Source organism: Myotis brandtii, unplaced genomic scaffold, assembly GCF_000412655.1.
Source record: "Myotis brandtii unplaced genomic scaffold, ASM41265v1 scaffold1020, whole genome shotgun sequence".
Classification (NCBI taxonomy): Eukaryota; Metazoa; Chordata; class Mammalia; order Chiroptera; family Vespertilionidae; genus Myotis; species Myotis brandtii.
The window spans coordinates 627,319-636,387 of NW_005353406.1; the positions used below are offsets into that span (position 1 = coordinate 627,319).

General features: G+C 44.4%; 1 protein-coding gene across 1 annotated transcript in view; it reads left to right on the top strand.

Annotated features, from left to right (window-relative positions):
• Positions 1 to 125: 125 nt before the first annotated feature.
• The window catches only part of PPP1R13B (protein phosphatase 1, regulatory subunit 13B), a 59,379-nt gene continuing 50,435 nt past the window's right edge, over positions 126 to 9,069 (top strand). The window contains exon 1 of the mRNA XM_005853266.2: positions 126 to 151. The gene's annotated coding sequence lies outside the window, so the exon portion shown is untranslated. The remainder of the gene's footprint in view (positions 152 to 9,069) is intronic.

The window sequence follows — 9,069 nt, forward strand, 5'->3', positions numbered from 1 at the left end:
TTATAATTAATAAATTGTAAAAAGTCCTTTGATGCTAAGTATCTATCTATAATAATAAAGGCGTAGTATGCAAATCAACCAAATGGCCTAACAGCAGAATGACCATCCGGACGACCATGCTATGACACGCACTGGCACCAGGCCATCCAAGGTGGGTGTAATGCGATTGGTCGGAGGGGGGGTGGGCGGGCTGCCATCACCCACAATTGCCCCGCAGAGGGAGGCCTAGGCCACGGGCCCGTGGGGCTATCAATCGGGGGGCTCCCTGATCATCCCAAAGAGGGAGGCCCAGGCGATCAATGGGGTGGGAGGGACGGGGGAGGGGGGTGTGGTGGCGGATGCAGGCAGTGCCAGGCCAAGGCGGGTGTTGGCAGGAGGTGGGGCCGAAAAGCCGGGGCTGCGAAGCCGGCAGCGGGGGGAAAGGAAGGCCTGCTCTTGCATGAATTTCGTGCATCAGGCCTCTAGTCTTGTTATAAACCTCATTCTGATTTTAGACATTTAAAATATGTCAATACTAGCAGAATATGAAAAAAAGAAAAGTGTGTAGCTTTGTAAGTACCTTACCTCCAACAACCAATTTTCCTAAGCATAAAATGCGAGCAAGCCACTTACTGTGAAAACTTATTTAAAAGCTTTGAGGTTTTACTTTTCGAAGTTGCTAACAGAGCTTAGGTAAGTCTTTTTATAATAGGTTCTGTAGGGAGATTAGTAAATTAGTGTTTAGTTTTCTTTTTCATAATGACTTTTAGATCCTGCTCACAGTTGTCACTGAACAATGCGAACACTGAACATTTTCTTCCTCCGAACTCGCCTAATTAGGTGAAACTTGACCCCCTCTGTGTCTCTGCTGTAACAGTGGTGGTCTGTCTTGTTGCGCTAGTATGTCTTATCATGGCTCATGTCATTAGGGCCTGAATTGAGATTCCACAGTGCCTCAGGGACATCTATTTAAGTATTTTTCCTTTGTAAATGGCACAGGTAATCTCCAGGCACTCAGACTTTTTGTTTTCCACACTTCAGTTTTGCTTAGTTTTCTAAAGATGAGAGACATTTTGGAAATGGTAACTCAGAGCATTATAAGCAAATTCAAAGTAGCATCTGGTTCTCAAGAGCTGATTCAAATCTGGAAAAAAAATGGACAGAGTCATTTGTAAAAAGGCAAGGGCTCTATTGGACTTTTCCTTTGTAAATTGCATTCTCATTAAAATTTTTTATTGATTGATTTTTTTTCGAGAGACAGACATGGATTTTGTTGTTCCACTTCTTTATGCATTAATTGGCTTATTCTTACATGTGCCCTGACAGCGAGTGGGACCTACATCTGTGGCCTATCGTGATGACACTCTAACCCAGCGGTCACCACCCTTTCAGATCTCACGGACCACCGCTGCTCTAACCAACTGAGCTACCCGGCCAGGGCTGCATTCTGATTCTGTATCAGACAAATAGTGTCTACTGTGGTGGCTCTGTAGACATGATTACATTAAGGCAGTGATTTTTCAGCTGGTGTGCTGCAGAAATTTTAAAACATGCGATATCTGGCTCTCCCTCCCCGAGCACATCCAAGCCTTTCCCGTCCCCTCCCCTTCCTCCTCCTCCCCCAGGCCAGTCACCTTCACCTTCCTCACTCCCAAGCTCCTAAGGCCCTTCCTTCCTCCATAACTTGTTTCCTCAGCCCATTTCTCCTACAAATTACTTTTTCCTCCTCTGTGATTTTCCAAATAAATGCCCTCTTATTAAAAACAAAACCAAAAAAACATGCAATACCTGACCTCTCTTCCCTTAGATTGTCAAATAAAAAATGACAGCAGCCAACACAATAGTTGTCCAGTGTGAATGAATCAAAATTATACCCTTTTTTGGGTCAGAATCCAAAAATATATTTGTTGGTGTGCCGAAGGATTTTAGTAATTAGTTTGTGTGTGCCATGAGATGAAAAAGGTGGAAAATCGCTGCATTAAGGTGTTCTTTCAGGGGCTTAATAATGCTAATTATCTGTGTTGTTTTAAGCCTTGTTTCTTGCTGGGAAAAGGATTAGTGATCAACTTTGGGAATTAATAGACATGATTAAGCCAAGATTTGTACAGCTATAAATGTTTTATTACTTGAGGAAAGAAAAATGTATACAAAAGAAACTATATGTTTATTCAAAGTTGTTTTTATTGGGAAAAATACTTTACTGATTATATAGGTTGAATAATTAGCATAGCTAGATTTTTTTTAAAACAACAACTTTAGCCCTAGCCAGTTTGTCTCAGTGGATAGTGTTGGCCTGCAGGCCAAAGGGTCCCAGATGCGATTCTGGTCAAGGGCACGTACCTTGATTGCAGGCTTCAATATTCTGCTCTGTCTTTCCCTCTCTCTTCTACTCTCCCTAAAAATCAATGGAAAAATATCTTCGGGTGAGGATTCACAAAAAAATAAAATAAAAATAAAATAGCTTTATTGGTCTATGATTCAGCCTCTGGAAACCACTATCTACTCTCTTTCTCGGTGGGTTTGCCTCATCTCAGCTTCTCATGTAGATGGAATTACACAACATGTGACCTTTTGTATCTGGCTTCTTTCACTCGGCATAATGGTTTTTAGGTTCATTCATGTTGTAGCATTTACTTCATTCCTTTTTATGAGAAGTAATATTTCATTGTATCGATAGACATACCACATATCATTGCATAGATAGATATAGATGAATTATCCATCAGTTTGTGCTATTTCCACTTTTGGGTTATTATGAATAATGCCTCTATAAACCTTTGTGTTCAGGTTTTTGTGTGGATATGTTTTAGTTCTCGTGGGTATGTACCTAGGAGTAGATATGTTTTTTAGATACATATAGGAATATATGATCTTGAATTTTACAGAGAAATATGTAGAAAGAGGAAGTCTTATTCTGAGAATTATTGGAACACCTAAGTTAAATTTTTTAAAGGTCAAGAAAATTTAATTATAGGTCATTTATATAGTTTTATGAGATAACCTTTATGGTTGATTATTTAGAAGAATGCATGATTCTTTGTTCTGGTGCCCTTGTATAATGAATAATGTTGCATTTCAGATAGTTTCAACTATAAAAACTAGATAAAACAATTTGTTGAGAGGTTATTAAATAATGGGGAGTATATTGCAAGTAGGAAAGTATTTATTAAGACTTTTGCTATCGTTCCTTTTTTATTTTGAAGCAGTTTGAAGTAGGGGTTCAGCCGTAGCTTTGGAGTCAGACCAGGGTTAAGTACTGCTCACGTTTATTGTTGGCTCCGTGACTTGGAGCAAGTTATTGAACTTGTCCTCCTTTCCCTGAGCTGCAGGACGAAGGTGGTGCTTATCTCATAGAGTTGGTGTGAATTGAGAAGGTGCGACGTAGGCATCTCAGTGCCTAATGATGGGCACTGTGATGTGTCCCCCCCCAAAGCATGATTCCTCATTTAGTCCTGGTGGGTTTAATGAGGCCCCGAGAGCAGTATTTTTCAAACTGCTTGAAACATGGCCCACATGAGGAAACACCTTTACAGAGTGACTCAGGCATACACATATCCACACACACATCTCTATGCAATGATAAACAGGATGGGCAAAAATAGGTTTATTCTTGTATTATTAATTATTGTATGATTTATTTGTATCATAACTGTAAACCTACTTTTCCCCAACCTGTACAGAGTCAGACTTTCAAGAGAGAACTTTTGCCATGTGTGATGGACTGTTTTATTTTTACTTTAAATTAATAGACTATTTTTTAGAGCAGTTTTAGGTTTACACAAAAATTGAGTCTTGACCATTTCCCCTATTATTAACATCTTGAGATAGTGCGGTACATTTGTTGCAGTTGATAAACTAATGTTGATACATCTATACATATAAAAGCCCAGTGACTGAATGGCGGAACGACCAGAACGACTGGTCGACCAGTCACTATGACGTGCACTGACCATCAGGGGGCAGACGCTCAATGCAGGAGCTGCCCTCTGGTGGTCAGTGTGCTCCCACAGTGGGAGCACCGCTCAGCTGACCGGGATGAGCTGCAGTCCCAGAGTAGGCAATCCCTGCAGGCCATGCCACCCACCAGTGCACGAATCTGTGCACCAGGCCTCTAGTCTATCTATATATATATATAAAAAAGTCTAATATGCAAAGTGTCCCCTCGGGAGTTTGACCGGGAGACCAAGAGTTCGATCGCTTGTTATGGTGTGTGCTGACCACCAGGAATGACGTGCACTGAACACCACAGATAATTAGCAAAATTAAGCCCCTGAAAGAACACCTTAATGCAGCGATTTTCCACCTTTTTCATCTCATGGCACACACAAACTAATTACTAAAATCCTGCGGCACACCAACAAATATATTTTTGGATTCTGACCCAAAAAAGGGTATAATTTTAACTGTCTCTGTCCTCACAGACGAGACATGGTTAAATATGCACTCCTACAGTGCTCATATATGACCACTGTTCTCCAAGGGCCAGTTCTACTTCTTTGCCAAAATAACACAAATTCCAGTTATGGAAACGGAGCTTAACATGATCTAACCTGCACCTCTATTTTCTTCAGAGGTCATTCTTTTCCCCCAAAATTTAGAGGGGGGGGGGGTGGGAGGGGGAGGGGGGGCTCAACCGATACCCTGCAGCGCCACCTTGTGGAAAGAGGGAAGGCTGTAACAGGCATGGCCATGACACCTGGGTGTGAGTGAATCCTGCCAAACATCACAAAGGTGTATGCCGGCGCCTGATGTTTACGTAACATTTTTTTGGATGATGCAAAAATAGGGTTATTTGTACACACTGCAGTGGAGAGCAGTCTTCTGTCAAGTGGAGATCAAGATGCTAAGCAGCTGATCTTGGCACCTACTCCGATGGGAAGACTTGCTTTGTAGGTCTGCTTACCTGACGCGTCCGCAGGCTTCAAGGCGTCTCCCCCTGCGGGGCCTGGTTTCTGATCGCTCACGATAGCCTCGCTGGATTGCGGTGGCCTGTGCTTTCCTCCTGTTCCTCCAGGAACTTCCCCAGGAAGCACACGAAACCATATTCTTTGTTGGCAGGAGCTTGGTTAACTGGTCTCCCAATTCCAGAGCAGACCCCAGGCTTGTCTGCCGGCTCCCCGTTATCTCAGCCTCTTAAACACCGGGAGGCGGATTCCAACTCCCACACTTTCTTAGCTATTTTAGGAATTGCTTTCCGTTCTCCCTCTTCACCTCGGCTCGGTCTTCAAAGAATTCGGCAAAAAGAGGTTGTACTGAGTCTCCAGTGGAATTGTAGGCCACAGATACATGAGCCTCACTGATGTGAGGCTTACAGGATGCCACGCGGTTAATAGCAACACTGCACTCCGCGGAGGGGGTTGGTGGTCTTCCAGCTCAGCTTTAGAGAAAACCAGGCGTAGACAGTGCTGTGCTCACGCTAACATTTTTAAGGTGTTTTTTTCTTCTCTGATGTGGACAAGAGGGTAAAATATTAGACATCTTTTTCTATTGAGACCTTGAAGATGAGAAGACAGCCACCTACCCTTCATGTCTCCACCTATTGTAAAAGACGTTTATAACTGGGGAGTTGATTGTGTGCCTGCTGTATGCCAGGCACCACTCCAGGCTCTAGTGACTCAGCAGTGAACTCACTAAGGCTCAAGCTCTCAGAGAGCATGTTCGGGGGGAGGAGGCGGAGGATAAACACACAGGTACACACCGCAGATGAGGGGCGGTAAGTGCTAAGAAGGAAAACGAAAACTAGAGTAGAGGACAGAGTGGTGGAATAGTGCTGCTGGGCAGATTGGTCAGGGAAGGCTTCCCTGAGGAGGTGACGTTTGAGCCGGGGCTGGAAGTAGATTAACAGGCACGTTAGTAGCTGAGGGGAGGGTGGTCTAAGCAGAGAGCAGCAAGTGCACAGGCCGAGGCAGGAGTGGGCTCTCCCTGTTGGGAGAGCACTGACAGTGCCCGTGTGGAGCAGGGGGTGAAGGGAGGCGCGGTGAGAGGTGTGTGTCTGCGGTGCAGGTCATGTGGGACCTTGTGGACAGGACCTGAGACTGGAGTTTACGCTTCGAGAGCTGGGACACCACGGAGGGTTTGGAGTGAAGTGGTATCCGAAGGGCAAGAGTGGAGACGCAGGTGGCTCTTGCCGACGCCCGGTTGGGGGTGAGGTGGCGTGGGCCGGGGAGGAGCGGTGGAAAGAGCTGCCAGGTTCTGTGTGCTTTTCCCTGAGCGCCGAGAGTACTGCCGGTGGACTGTGGGGTAGGAGGGCCTCCCGGGGTCTGGTTTGTGCTCCTGGCGCTGGGTGGTGTGCTGTTCACTCTGAGAGGCAGGTAGGGAGTGGGAAGAGGCATCCGAGGCCATGTCTCAGGCTTAGCTTTCCTTACAGCCCGGATGTTGCTGAGTCTAAACTGGTGGACAGTGTTGCAACATGTCGGGGCCGGAAGGGGGCTTAGTGCTGATTCTCAGATGGGGCAGGTGGCCCACAGGAAAGCTGAAGGGGGCTTTTGATGTCCTGTTCCCACCCCAACTGGTCCTTTCTATGGCTTTAATGTGCTATTTCCTCATAAGCTACCAAGTAAGTTTCACAAGTTACTAAGATTGCTTTGGCTTTTATTATCTTATTTCTCCTCGATTCTTTTTTGTCACCCCTGCGTTCCTTTTCCATTAGAAAGTGGCAGTAGGTGGGGATTGCTGAGCTGAGGGGTTGTCCTAAAGGGCGTCCCAACCTCGTATCTGCTGAGCTCTGATGAGAAGGTAAGACACAGAGATGGACAAGGGAGCAGCTCCCCCGGCAGCCAAGTCAGCGCAGAGCCAAGGAGAGAACCCGAGGTTCTTCTTTCTTCTTTAATCTTCACCCGAAGAGATTTTTCCCATTGATTTCTAGAGAGAGTCTAAGGGAGGGAGAAGGGGAAAGAGCGAGAGAGAGAGAAACATCAACGTGAGAGACACATCCATTGGTTGCCTCCTGCATGGGCCCCTACCGGGGCTGGAGGACCTGTAACCGAGATATGTGCCCTTGCCCGGGAATCGGACCCAACACCACTGAGAAAAACTGGCCAGGGCTCCTTTTTGTTTGTTTTAATTTTTATTGAATTTATTGGGGTAACATTGGTTAATAAAACTATATAGGTTTCAAGTGTACAATTCTGTAATACATTGTCTGTATGTTGTGTGTTCATTGAGTTTCTTATTTCAGGCTTTTTTGTACCATGCCAGTAGAGCTTCTTTTATTTCCTTTTCTGGAAGTTTACTTTTTAAAAACAGCTTTATTGGAGTATAATTTATATACCTAAAATCCAGCCATTTTAAGTGAACAATTCAGTGATCTTTAATAAATTTCCAGAGTTGTACAACCATCCCCACAATCTAATTTCAGAACGTTTCTGTCACCCCAAAAGAGAAATGTGGGGCCTATTTGCAGTCCGTCCCCTAACTTCTGTCTCTATAGACTTGCCTAATACGGACATTTCATATAAATAGAATCATTATAATACGTGGCCTCTTTTGTCTGGTCTCGTTCACCTGGCATCATGCTCTCAAGGTCCATCCAAGTGGCCTGTGTTGGTACTTTGTTCTTTTGTATTATGGTTGGATAATATTCCATCGTACGATTACCACATTTTATTCATCCATCAGTTGATGGACGTTTGGGATGTTCCCACCTTTTGGCTACTGTGAATAATGCTGCCAGGAACATTTACATATGAGACTGTGTGTGAACGGGTAGTTTTATTCTCTTGGGTAGGTAACTAGGAGTGGAATTGCTGGGTTAAATGGTAAATCTATGTTTAACATTTAAACCTGCTGAACGGTTTTTCAAAATGGCTATAGCATTTTATATTTCCACCACCAATTTACAAGAATTTGTTTCTCCACATCCTCATCAACACAGTCATTGTCTGTCTTTTCTATTAATATGATAGTTCCTTTCTTTTCTTTGTTCTGGGTGGTTCCCCCGAGCTTTATTGATATACATGACATGTAACATTGTGTCATTGCATAATTAACATACAGCATTGTGAAACATTGTATAGAGTGTGATGATTTGTTGCATGTCTGTATTGCAGATAGTTCCTATTTTTTAATGGTTTCTACATCCTTTTTTTGAATTGATCTCAGAGAGGAAGGGAGAAGGAGAGAGATAGAAACATCAGTGATGAGAGAGAATCATGGATCGGCTGCCTCCTGCAAGCCCCCTACTGGGGATCGAGCCCACAACCTGAGCATGTGCCCTGACCTGGAATCGAACCACGACCTCCTGGTTCATAGGTCAATGCTCAACCACTGAGCCACTCCGGCCAGTGCCAAGTTTGTAAACATTTTAAAGGTTCTTTGTAGGTTATTTAAATGAGTTATTGATTCCAATTGATTTTCTTTCATAGTCAAACATTCTTAAAAGGATAAGGTGACTCTTAAGTTACTTGATGCAGTTTCTGCAGTTGCTGCCTCCCTCCCTCATCTTCTGAGCACCACATGTGTGTGCAGATCTTACTCAAGCGCTGAGTTAGAGAGAGAACACGTGTCCTGCCCTCAGTGCCATTACAGTCCTTCTGGGTGTATCAGTCCTTTAAAAAAATTATATATATTGATTTTAGAGAAGAAGGGAGAGGGGAGAGAGAGATAGAAACATCAATGATGACGGAGAGTCATTGATTGGCTGCCTCCTGCACACCTCCTACTGGGGATGGAGCCTGCAACCTGGGCATGTGCCCTTGACCAGAATCGAACCCGGACCCTTTAGTCCACAGGCCAACAACACTCTGTCCACTGAGCCAAACCAGCTAGGACAGGCCTTTTTTTTTTTTTAATAAAAATATGTGCATATTGCGACATGGTTTGTCGATTTCAAGACGAGGTCACAACTCACTCCTGTGAGTCACAGACACTGTTCCAGTAGAGGATATAATCATGAGAACCACTGATAATTTAGTGTAAGCATGTTGTGCTAAAAATAGCCACTGTCTGTTACAGGAGAGCAGAAGGAGCCTCTGTCTCAGACTAGGTCAGGATGGGTGGACCGGGTCAGGATGGGTGGACTGGGTCAGGATGGGTGGACAGGATCAGGATGGGTAGACGGGGTCAGGATGGGTGGACTGGGTCAGGATGGGT